Genomic DNA, 11,471 nt, shown 5'->3' with positions numbered 1-11,471 from the left:
AAAAAAAGAGGCTGGGCATAGTGGTGCACATCTGTAACTCCAGCACTCGGGAGGTTGAGGCAGGAGAATCACTGCAAGTTTGAGGCCAAGCTGGGCTACACAATGAGTTCAAGGCCAGCCTGAACTGCATAGTGAAACCGTGTCTCAAAAAGATTTAAAAAAAAAAAAAAGAGTGGAAGATATAGCTCAGTGGTAAAGCACTTGCCTGACATGCACGAGACCCTGGATTCAATCTCAGAAGCATCAAAAAAATAAAACAAGTAGCCTGTAATAGAAAGTTTGGGGAAAAAAATGAAAGTTTGGGAAGTACATTACAGTCATCATGTAAGATGTTGCACATGGGGTAAATTGAGTAAAAAGTACCTAGGACCTCTCTGTACTTTTTAATGTGGGGAATCATGGTGGGGTTTTTTGTTTGTTTGTTTGTTTGTTTGTTTTTTGAGACAGGGTCTCACTATTCAGTTCAGGAACGCACTATGTAGCAAGGGCTGGCCTTAAACTCAGGGTGATCCTCCTGCCTCAGGCTACCAAGTGCTGGGGTTACAGGTGTGTGCCACCACATCTGGCTACCCTTATTTCTACAAAGGCCCCATTCCAGTTGAGTGATGAGTCTGTAGTAGAACATTCACTCCCTGCCTTGTAAGCTGCACATAAGAACTACACAGACAGCCAGACGTGGTGGCGCACGCCTGTAATCTCAGCACTTGGGAGGCTGAGGCAGGAGGATCATCTTGAGTTCGAGACCATCCTGAGCTACATAGTGAGCTCAAGGCCAACCTGAACTGCATAGTGAAACCCTGTCTCAAAAGGGCAAAAAAAAAAAAAAAAGAACTACACAGACACTGTAGATCTAACTGCTTGTCATGTCTTAATACTACAGTATTTCTCCTCCTTTCCCGATGTAACACAATAAGTTCCTCTCAAGTACAAACATAGATATTTTATTCTGATCCCCTTGACCACTAAATTCTATGACAGTCATGCAGCAAGAGATAATCAAAAAAAGATACCACAAAAATGATCTGAGATAAAATAAATTGTTTTTTCAAAAGTGATCAGAAAGGCCAAGCATAATAGTGGTGCCTCCCAGCTACTGGGAGGCTGAGTCAGGAGGATCACTTCAGCAGAGTTAGAGACTAACCTGGGCAACATAGACAGACTCCATATCTACAACATCAAATTATTCTGAGATATCATCCCCCCAAATATTTTCAGACCCTGTAAATACTAAAAAGCATAAAGTTTCTTTAAGGACATTGATTATTTTGTGGGGAGACCAGAAATAAAATTCTGGTCTCAAGTTTTAGTTGAATATTCTTTTTGTGAAACCCTGAAGAGTGAAGAAGAACTCATTAATTGAGTTTTTTTTCAATGACGAAGAGTAGTTTAGCTTGAGAAGAGTCACTCCAAATTATTAGGGCTTTACATTAATATATTTTATAAAAATTTTTAAATTAAAAATATTTTCATAAATTTCTAAGTGTAATTTATAAATCTTTTTATTTTTTGTTTTTTTGAGACAAGGTCCCACTATGTAGTCAGGCTGTCCTTGAGCTCACTCTATAGTCCAGGGTGGTCTCAAACTCACAGCAATCCTCCTGCCTCAGCACTGAGATGGATTTCAGATGTGCACCACTATGCCCTGTTTAAATCTATTTTAATGTTAATATCAGATGTGTGTGACTCTGCCCTCACATAGCCAAGTACTCCAAATAATTTATAGGACACACAACTCATATTTGCAAAATCTTTTTAAGCACTTAAGCAATTCTTGTAAATGTCATAAATCAAATGTATTAACATCATAAATCAGTTTTTCATAGAACAGGTCTAATTCTGTTAAAAATTATCTCATATCCTTTCATTTAAAATACCAAGTCTAAAATAGATTACATATTTTAGATAAAACAAGCTAATTGTGAGATTCTCTCACAATTGTGAGATTCTCTAATATGCTAGATTCTTAAAGATAAAGTATGTGTCAAACTAGTCTCCAGGTTGTGCTGCATAACAAACATCCCAAAAAAGTTTCAGTGATTTAACTCAGCATGGTGGTACACAGCTGTCATCCCAGCATTTGGAGGCTGAGGCCTGAGGATTGCTTGGAGTTTGAGGCCAGCCTGGACTACATAGTGAGACCCTGCCCCCACCCCCATAAAGCATACAAACAAACAAAAAGTTTTTCCTATGTTACTCTGTACTTTCACAGTCATTACACATTTCTGACACCAGATTTTGGCGGGGCAGGGGTCCACACATTAAGCAGTTCTCCCAGACTCTCCAAGGGACACTGGCTGGGTGTCCCCCAATTCTGTTCAGTTCTGACACTATGTGGAGATACTAGCAGACCCTACAGTTGGGGGACTCAGTCACTCCAGGCTCACTCCTTGCATCAGATGCCACTCCCCAGTGCAGTGTAACACCTGTGCTTCTGACTGGTCGGCCTTGTATCTAGTTCCCATCGCCTCCTCACTGGGTTCAGTTACCTTGCTGGAGTGGTTCACAGAAGTCAGGGAAACATGTCTACCCATTTAGTAGTAAAGGATATAATAGGACATACAGGGGATGTTATGGTTTTTGTCCAGATGTTCCCCCAAAGCCTCATACAGTCATGGGGGGTGGGCTTTTGGGGGGCAGCTGAATCTAAAGTCTGTAATTGATTCATGGTCTAATGCTGGAATTAAGGGTGTGAGTGCTACACCCGCCCTAGGGCAGGGAGCCTGCGCGCAATATAAGGAACAGAAAGAGCCCCTCTCTCTCTTTCTTCGCTTGTTGCTTTTGCTGTTTTCCACCTCTATGAACTGTTGCCCCTCCGCCATATGCCACTCTGCCTTGGACAGCCAACTATGGACTGAAACCTCTATAAACTGTGGGCTAAATAAACCTTTCCTCCCTCTAACTTTGGATGTTGGGTATTTTGTTACAGCAAAAAACAAAAAACAAAACAAAAAGATAAAAACAGAATTTGTGACTGAGAGTGGGGTCATTGCTGTAACTATACCTGACCATGTGATTCATGAGCCTTTGGGAATGGCTTATGGGAAGAGTCTGGAAAGGTTCAGAGATGCTGGCTCAAATACCTTAGGCTCTACTGTGTGGGAGATTCTGGTTCAGATCTCAGAAGACCAGAAGGCTGATAGAAATCCTTCCAGTAAAGACCAGGCTCTGGAAGCTTCTGCTAGGAAGAAGGCCCACATTGACTATTAGACTCCAGACAATGTGTGTTATGGTTTGGCAGAAAGTTTGTCTGTATTTTGCTCATATCCAGAGACTTTGCCTGAGCCTGAAATTAAGAGTGGCAGACTAATTAATCTGGCAGAAGAAATTTCAAGGCAGTCTAATGTTGAGGTAATGGTATAGCTACTGTTGGGGCCTACTAACCAGATTTATGTTGAGAATCAAGAGTAAAGAGCAGCCCAGCAGAATGATTTAAAGCATTGTGAGTCTGACCAGAGAGGAAGCTTCAATAAGGCTGTGGACTAAAAAACTAGAGCAGGGGAGATCTTGATTCCTAGGAAGGAACAGGAGAATAGAAAAGATTACCTGAGGGCATCACAAGAAGCAGCAGGACTTCACTCTTTGCAGCCTCAAAACTGCAAAAGTGAAAGACTTGTTTTGAGAAGAAAACCTTGAAAAGCCACATTCCAGAATGGTGGAAGCCTAGAGAATTTCTTCCTCAGAATTGGATTCAGAGTGCTCAGAAATCCAGGCATTAGACCCTACAGTCAAAAGAAAAGAAAGTCTGACTACTACACCAGCTGGTGGCAGATCTTAGCATTAACCACATGGCACTGGTTTTAGGCATATGCAGAATGTAAGAATTGTGGAGTCAGGAAGACTTCCACCCAGATTTCAGAAGAAGACCTGGAAGGTCAGGCAGTGTGCCCAAGAGGTCAGGGTGTGAAGCTGTGAGTGTGAAGCCAAAGGTGCAGTGGAGACCCCAGAAGTTTGGAGAAGACAGAAACATGAATCATCTAAGGAAAACTGCAATGAGGGAGCAAAGTGGGCTCAAGAGAGAAGCCATGAGAACAACAACCACTGGCAGTGCTATAGGGGAAGAGCCACCCAAGCCCTTCAGAGTTCACATTTTGCCACATATAGCCTCAGATGCTGCACATGCAACTATAGTTCTTAATGTTTGCCCTGCTGGATGTTATACTTACTTTGATCCCATTCCTTTGTATCTCCCTGCTTATAACTTTTGGAATGGAAATGTTTATCTTGTGACATTGAATGTTGGAAGTATTTAACTTTCTTTTCATCTGTACAGGGACACACAAGTTTGCTTTACATCTCAGAGGAGACTTGGGACTTGAACTTTTCACCAATGCTGAAACTGTTAGGACTTTGGGAAGTCTAAGAGATGGACTAAATGCCTTTTACATAAAGGAATGTAGATGAGTTTTGGGGGACCAAGGGTGAAATGTTATGTTTGTGTCTGGATGTCCCCTCAAAGCCTCATGTGATCATGGGGGGTGAGCTTGTTGGGGGGAGGCAGAATCTAGAGTTTGTGATTGATTCATGGTCCAAGGCTGGGATTAAGGGTGTGAGTGCTACACCTGCCCTAGGGCAAGTAGTTTGCATACAATAGAAGGGACAGAAAGAGCCACTCTGTCTCTCTCTCTCTCTATATATATATATATGTGTGTGTGTGTGTGTGTGTGTGTGTGTATATATATATATATATCTCCTTGCTTGTTGCTTTTGCCGTTTTCTGCCATCATGAACTGTTGCCCCTCTGCCATGTGCCACTCTGCCTTGGAGCCAGCCAAGTATGTTTTGTTTTGTTTTGTTTTTGTTTGTTTGTTTGTTTGTTTCTGGTACCAGGAATTGAACTCATGACCTTGCGCTTGCCAGGCAGGCGCTGTGCCGCTGAGCTAAATCCCTAGCAAGAATTAAGCTTTGTTTCTTTTGTGTGTATGTGCCACTGAGCTATATCCCCAGCTCCAAGAGCCAGCCAATTATGGACTGAAACTTTTACAAACTGTGAACTAAATAAACTTTTCCTCCTTTAGCTTTGAGTGTCCGGCATTTTGTTGCAGAAACAAAAAAATGTAACTAAGACCTGGGAACAGACAGGTGGAAAACATATATGAAGTGACATCTGCAAGGATTCCAACAGCAGAAGCTGCCATGGAGTTGAAATGTACAACCCTCCTGGCATCAGCTATTTGCCAACCTGGAAGCCCCCAGAATCAATCCTTTTGGGTCTTGATGTAGGCTTCCTTATATAACCGTGATAGGCTGAATAATTGACCATTGACGACCAGCTCAACTTTGCACCTCTCCCCTCCCTAGAGGCAGCGGGCTATGTTTCAAAGTTCCAGCCCTTAATTGCCTGGCCATGGGCCTCCATCCTGGAGCTGTCTGAGAGCACACAAGAGTTGCCTCGCTAGAACAAAAATGTTTCCGTCCCTAAGGAAATCACAAAGGTCTTAGAGCCTCTATAAAAGGATCTGAGGCCAAAAATCAAATACTAGAACAAAAAGATTCTCTGAGGGCCTAAGGATTTTAGGAGCTGCATGCCACAAAACCAGAACGAAGACTAAAGGTCTGTTTCACAATTTCACACACGTGTACACGCTCGTCTCCCAGAGAGCTGCTTGTTAAATATTCACCAGTGCAGTTGCCCTGACATTGTCTCAATATACTTTCCTGGATTTGTAATCTGGAAAAGATCCAAGTCCTCAACCTTTGCAGTCTGAAATCAGAAGTTAACGAAACCTGCCAGGGTGGACTTGGGTGACATAAAGTGCCTGTGATCAGCAAGAGGACAAAAAAGTCACTGTGATACATGTCCTCCTAAGGACAGAAAGAACCTGGACCATTGGCTTGCATCTGCATCATGCAAAGGAAATTGAAGGCCCTGACTCAACCTCCGTGAACATAGGCTTCAAGAAATGACAGCCACAGTGGTTCTGAGGAGCTGTATCAAGGGAGTCCAGCATGACCTTGGCTTCAAGCACCCTGGTTTTGACCATCAGCTCTAATCTGGAGTCCTGCATGCAGAGAAACCTGGGCCAGGGCAACAGTGTTGAGCAGAAACTTATATTCACAGAACTCAGGTTTCAGCCAAGTGAGGAGGCAGTCCTGAGGAGCAGATGTAGAAATCTTTAGGCTTGCCCAGATAGTGATGCACACCTGTAATCCCAGCAATCAAGAGGCTGAGGCAGGAGGTTTGCCACAAGTTCTAGGTCAGTCTAAACTACAAAGCAAGATCCTGTATCCAAAAAACCAAAACATATCCCGGGTGTGGTGGTGTACAGCTGTAATCCTAGCACTCAGGAGGCCAAGGCAGAAGGATCACGGTAAGTTAGAGGCCAGCCTGGGCCCCATAGTGAGTTCAAGGCCAGCCTGGACTATATAGTGAGACTCCATCTCGAAAAAAAAAGAAAAAAAAAAAACTTCAGGCTTAAGCCTTTAGTTTGAGTTTCAGCTTAGTGATTTGCATTTGGTTTTGTTTTTTTTATTACAACATGCTTGCAACAGATAATGAAGACATTCATTGTGTAGAGCTGGTACATATACATATTGCCTCTTAGTCCTTAAAAAGGACTTCCCTTTCCCCTCTCCTCCCTCACCTTTCTCTCCATCCTTTTTTTTTTTTTTTTTTTTTTTGTCATTTTGAGACAGGGTCTAGCTATGCAGTTCAGGCTGGCCTTGAGCTCACTTTGTAGCCTAGGCTGGTCTCAAACTTGCAACGATCCTCCTGCCTCAGCCTCCCAAGTGCTGGGATTACAGGCCTGAGCCACCACACCCGGCTACATCCTTAGATTCCCTTCCCATGCATAAAAGATCTACCTCCCTCTTCCCTATTGTCTGTCTTTTACTTTGCTCTTTATATTATTTATACTTTGGTTTCTCATATAAGAGAAACCATATGATATTTAAACTTGTGTCTGATTGACTTCACATAGGATTATGATTTCAAGGTGCATCCATGAACCCACTTTCCAGGGCCTCCTCCTGTCTCTCTTGGAGGCTTTCTTTCCTCCAGTAAACATTTCCTGCTTGTTGTAGTTTGGGGTTTTGCAAGGGGAATAATATAATACAGGACACATATTTTATAAGATTATTTATAATAGTCACCCAAAGAATCACATATAAAAAGAGTGCAGGAAATCTATCCACATACTAAAGACCAAAGAATCCAGCTGAGGGCCTGGATCCCACATCAATGTCCTGCATGAGTCCAGCTGAAGACCTAGAGCCCATAACAATGCCTCCCACAAGTCCAGTTGGAGGCCCATGACAATGTCCCATACAGGGCTGTTTCACGGATCTGCGCTGGAAAGGCCCAAAGGTCAGTGGTGGAAGCTAGAAAGTCTGCGCCAGTGAGATGAAGGATCTGTGCTAGCAAGCTGAAGGATCTGCACTGGAGCCAGAAAGTAACGCTGAAAGTAAGAACCAGAGCCCCCCTAAAAGGTACCACAGCCATCCTCAGCAACAGTGAGGTCCCAAGTTCTTCGGATAATGAGGACACCTGAGTTCCAATCAGGAAAGTCAATGCAACAAGCTTCTCCAGGAGAATGAGCGGTGCACCATCTTCCCCTCTGGAGCCAGGAAGTGATGCTCAAAGTGAGGACCAGAGCTCCCCAAAAGTGAACCAAAGCCATGCTCAGTAACAACAAGGTCCCAAGCTCCTTGAACAATGGGAACAGCCAAGTTCATCAGGAAAGCCAACATGACAAGCTTCTCCAACAGAACCAACAGCTCCTTACAGCTTCTAACAGCTCCCAACAGCCTCTCTTCTTCTTCTCCAGTTCTGCCTCTTATGCTGATGGCAACAGTCCTCAGGTGGGCCTCCCACACCCAGCACCATGCTGATTCAGTTCAGCTGGGTGTTACAAATTGCCCACCAGTTGTCAATGCACCACACTGCTCTTAACCTCCATTGTACCTTAGAATACATTCCTCAGTTTTAGTTTTTGTTTTTGTTTTTTGTCTTTTTGAGACAGGGTCTCACTGTGCAGTTCAGGCTGGACTTGAGCTCACTATGTAGCCCAGGCTGGTCTTGAACTCGAAATGATCCTCCTACCTCAGCCTCCCAAGTGCGGGATTACAGGCATGCACCACCACACCAGGCCATTCCTCAGTTTTGGAAAACACAAGCTCAGCACATCAAACATCTGGAAGTTTGGGAGTTGTAATATTTCCATTATATTATTTGGATTATTTGGAGGACCTGTATCATACCTATATCAATAGATACACAATGGAATACTATTCAGCTGTAAAGAAGGATAAATTTGAGTTACTTTTAGAAAAGCAGATACACCTTGAGATCATAATCCTATGTGAAGCAAATCAGTTTACCCATGAGCCCACTTCTCAGGGGAAGCTTTATGGAGTAAAATCACAACGTAGGACAAAATCATAAGATAGGACAAAACTATGATCAACTAATAAGATTACAAGTACAGTCACTTAGGTAATATTGATCCAATGGGGAAGCAAGTCACGTAGCAAGTTTCCATGGATTGAACAAGGACTTTCCTTGGAGGGGTCAGGGAGGGAGGGCTCCCCCACCCAAGGTGACTGATGCCAATTTAGAATATCAATCACTGCTGTTCATCCCTCAGGGAAGTGTGTGGGTGTAGTCATTCTATCTTTTGTCTTGAGGTCTGGCCTTCTACCCTTCTATGAATGCACCTCCACCCACAATTGTAATGTATTCCTATCTTGTGCACTAGCTGCTGACTTCCTGTAATACTTCTATTTAACTTAGCTTTCTATAATATTCCCTTCTCTGAAGAGGTACCCCTAACTGCCATGACAGGGCAAGGGGCAATGACCATTCCAGCTACTTCAGCTAAAGAGGGTGGTAGTTGTGATCAGCAGTGAGAGATACTCCACAGAGGGTGAATCTAAAGGCCCTCAATAGGCGCCAGGCATTCTGATTTTGAGTAGGCATAGAGCCTTAAGTCTGGAGGAGAAAACCCAAAGAAACAGTTAAGTATACATGGCCCAGATAATATCAACAAGATTATTATGAGTATAGCCAAGAAAGCTTTCCACCAGGAAGCGGTAGTAATAGCTTCCCACAGAGGGCAGGGAAAAAGTCTAGGGTATTTTAGAATCTGACATGGCATTAACCTGTCATTTGATTTTTTTTTTTTTTTTTTTTTGACATAGGGTCTCGCTGTGTAGTTCAAACTGGCCTTGAGTTTACTATACAGCACAGGCTGAACTCACAGTGATCCTCCTGCCTCACCCTCCCAAGTGCTGGGATTACGGGTGTACACCACCACACCCAGCCATTTAATATTTTGAACAGCCATCAAGATAGTAACATAAGGATCGGGAATGTAAACACAACATTTAGCCTTTAAAATTGCACAAGACCCCCTTGTTAGAATGTCAGATGACAGCCAGGTATGGTAGCGCATGCCTGTAATCCCAGAACTTGGGGGCTGAGGCAGGAGGATTGTGGTGAGTTCGAGGCCAGCCTGGGCTACATAGTGAGTTCAAGGCCAGCCTGTACTACATAGTGAGATTTGTCTCAAAAAAAAAAAAAAAGTCGAATCTCTTCCAACTTTGGAGGACAGTTTGTATCGTTAATTTTACTTTTTCATTTAGGGGAGAGAGCAGTCACGGTGTTGTTTAAGGCTCACTGAGTATAGTCAGTTAAGGCCTCGATGGGTTGCACGACATCCTCTGACCCTTGGGAAGGGATAAAGATAGAAGCTAAATGATTGTACCAGTGAAACACACTTCTAGATCACTGATGTCATAGATGGTATAAGTTTACAGGTTTGTTGATACTTTTGACATTCTTGTCTTGACCATACAAGTCCCAGTGTGCATCTTCCTATCCATCCAAGGGGCAGCCAGGGCCACAAATTGGCTCCATAGGATGGGGGCTTCCCATCTAATTCTAGGGCAATTAAACCAGTCTGTTGTGAGCTGGGCGTGGTGGTACACACCTGTAATCCCAGCACTTGGGAGGCTGAGGCAGGAAGATCGTCGCAAGTTCATCACAAGTTGGAAACCAGCCTCACCTACAAAGTGAGCTTAAGGCCAGCCTGAACTGCATAGTGAGACCAAAGAAAAGATAAAAAAAAAAAAAAGTTTGTTGCAAACCAATCTTTAACCTGTAAAGTTATGGTGTCTATACACTGCTGGGAAGATTTCTACCCCACATATTTAGTAGAGTTAGGCCAATGAAAATAAGAGTAATTTCTTTGTTCTCAACATAAGGAGCCTGCCTATTAAGTTGTTCTGTAGTTGGAGTTAACCACATATAATCATCATCACATAAATAATGACTTTCTGCCCCTCACTGAGTTGAACAGCCCTTGTCAGAGATGTGAGTTCTGCTAGCTGAGCACTAGTCCCCAGAGCAAGTGAGAGAACTTTAAGTGTCCAATGTGAAGTCACAACTGTATACTAGGCTTTTCTTGTCCCATTTTCCATGAAGGAGCTGCCATCACAGAAGAGGGTCAAATCAGGGTCAGCGAGGGGTGTGTCTAACAAGTCTTTTCTGGCTGCATGTACAGTGATGTCTTTTAGCCTTAATTTTCTCCTTTTCTGTTAGCACAGTGGCAGGGTTTAAGGAGGAACATATCTTTCTAGAATTAGAACCTGGTATTTAAGAACCTGGTTGTCTAATAGCCATAGGCTCCCTTTGGAAGAAAGAAGTCCTGCCACATTGTGAGGTATATATCAGTGAAATCTTTGCCTGAAGTCAGCTTGGATGCCTCCGGTACTAGGAGCGCCACTGCAGTCATTGCTGTGAGGCCTGCAGGCCACCCTTTGCTACAGTGTCTAATTCATGACTCAGATACCCTACAGGCTAGTGAACAGGTCCAGGATCCTGCACAAGCACTCCCAAAGACATGCCCCGCCTTTCATCAATATACACATTGAAAGGGTGTCCAGTCAGTAGGCTCAGGGTTGGGGCATTTAGAACCACTTTTTAAGCATCCAGAATGCAATTTGAGAATCAGGTTCCCAGGTTAAAATGTGGGTATCTGCTCTTTGGGCTTCCTTTATAAGCTGACAGAGGGATCATGCAATCTCACCATACCCTGCTATCTCCAAAGGTGAAAAAAGCCTGTAATTCCTGGGAATTCCCTTAGCTGTTTTAGAGTCTCGGGCTATGGGAAAGAAAGTATTGGTTTAATTCTTTCTTCCCCTAGCATTCTGGTTCCCGTAGATATGATTAGGCCCATGTATTTTACCTCAAGGCTGCAAAGTTGTGCCTTAGATTTAGAAACTTTGCAAACCCTGTCTACTAGGAATTTCAGCAGAGCATGGTTGCCTTGGCTAGAGGGTTCTTCTGAGGAAGTACATAACAGTATATCATCTATATACTGCAAGACTGTAATTTGTGAAAATGCAAAGCATGCCAAGTCATGGGAAAGCACTTGCCCCCCCACCAAAAATGAGGACTGCGTCTGAACCCTTGAGGAAGCACAGTCCACAGCCTGATTGTGAGGATTTTTAACTTTCTTTTTTTGTTGTTGTTG

This window comes from Chinchilla lanigera, unplaced genomic scaffold (genome assembly GCF_000276665.1).
Source record: "Chinchilla lanigera isolate Chin_1 unplaced genomic scaffold, ChiLan1.0 scaffold00021, whole genome shotgun sequence".
Lineage (NCBI taxonomy): Eukaryota > Metazoa > Chordata > Mammalia > Rodentia > Chinchillidae > Chinchilla > Chinchilla lanigera.
The sequence above is the reverse complement of the archived record's forward strand: the minus strand, read 5'-3'. Positions refer to the sequence as shown.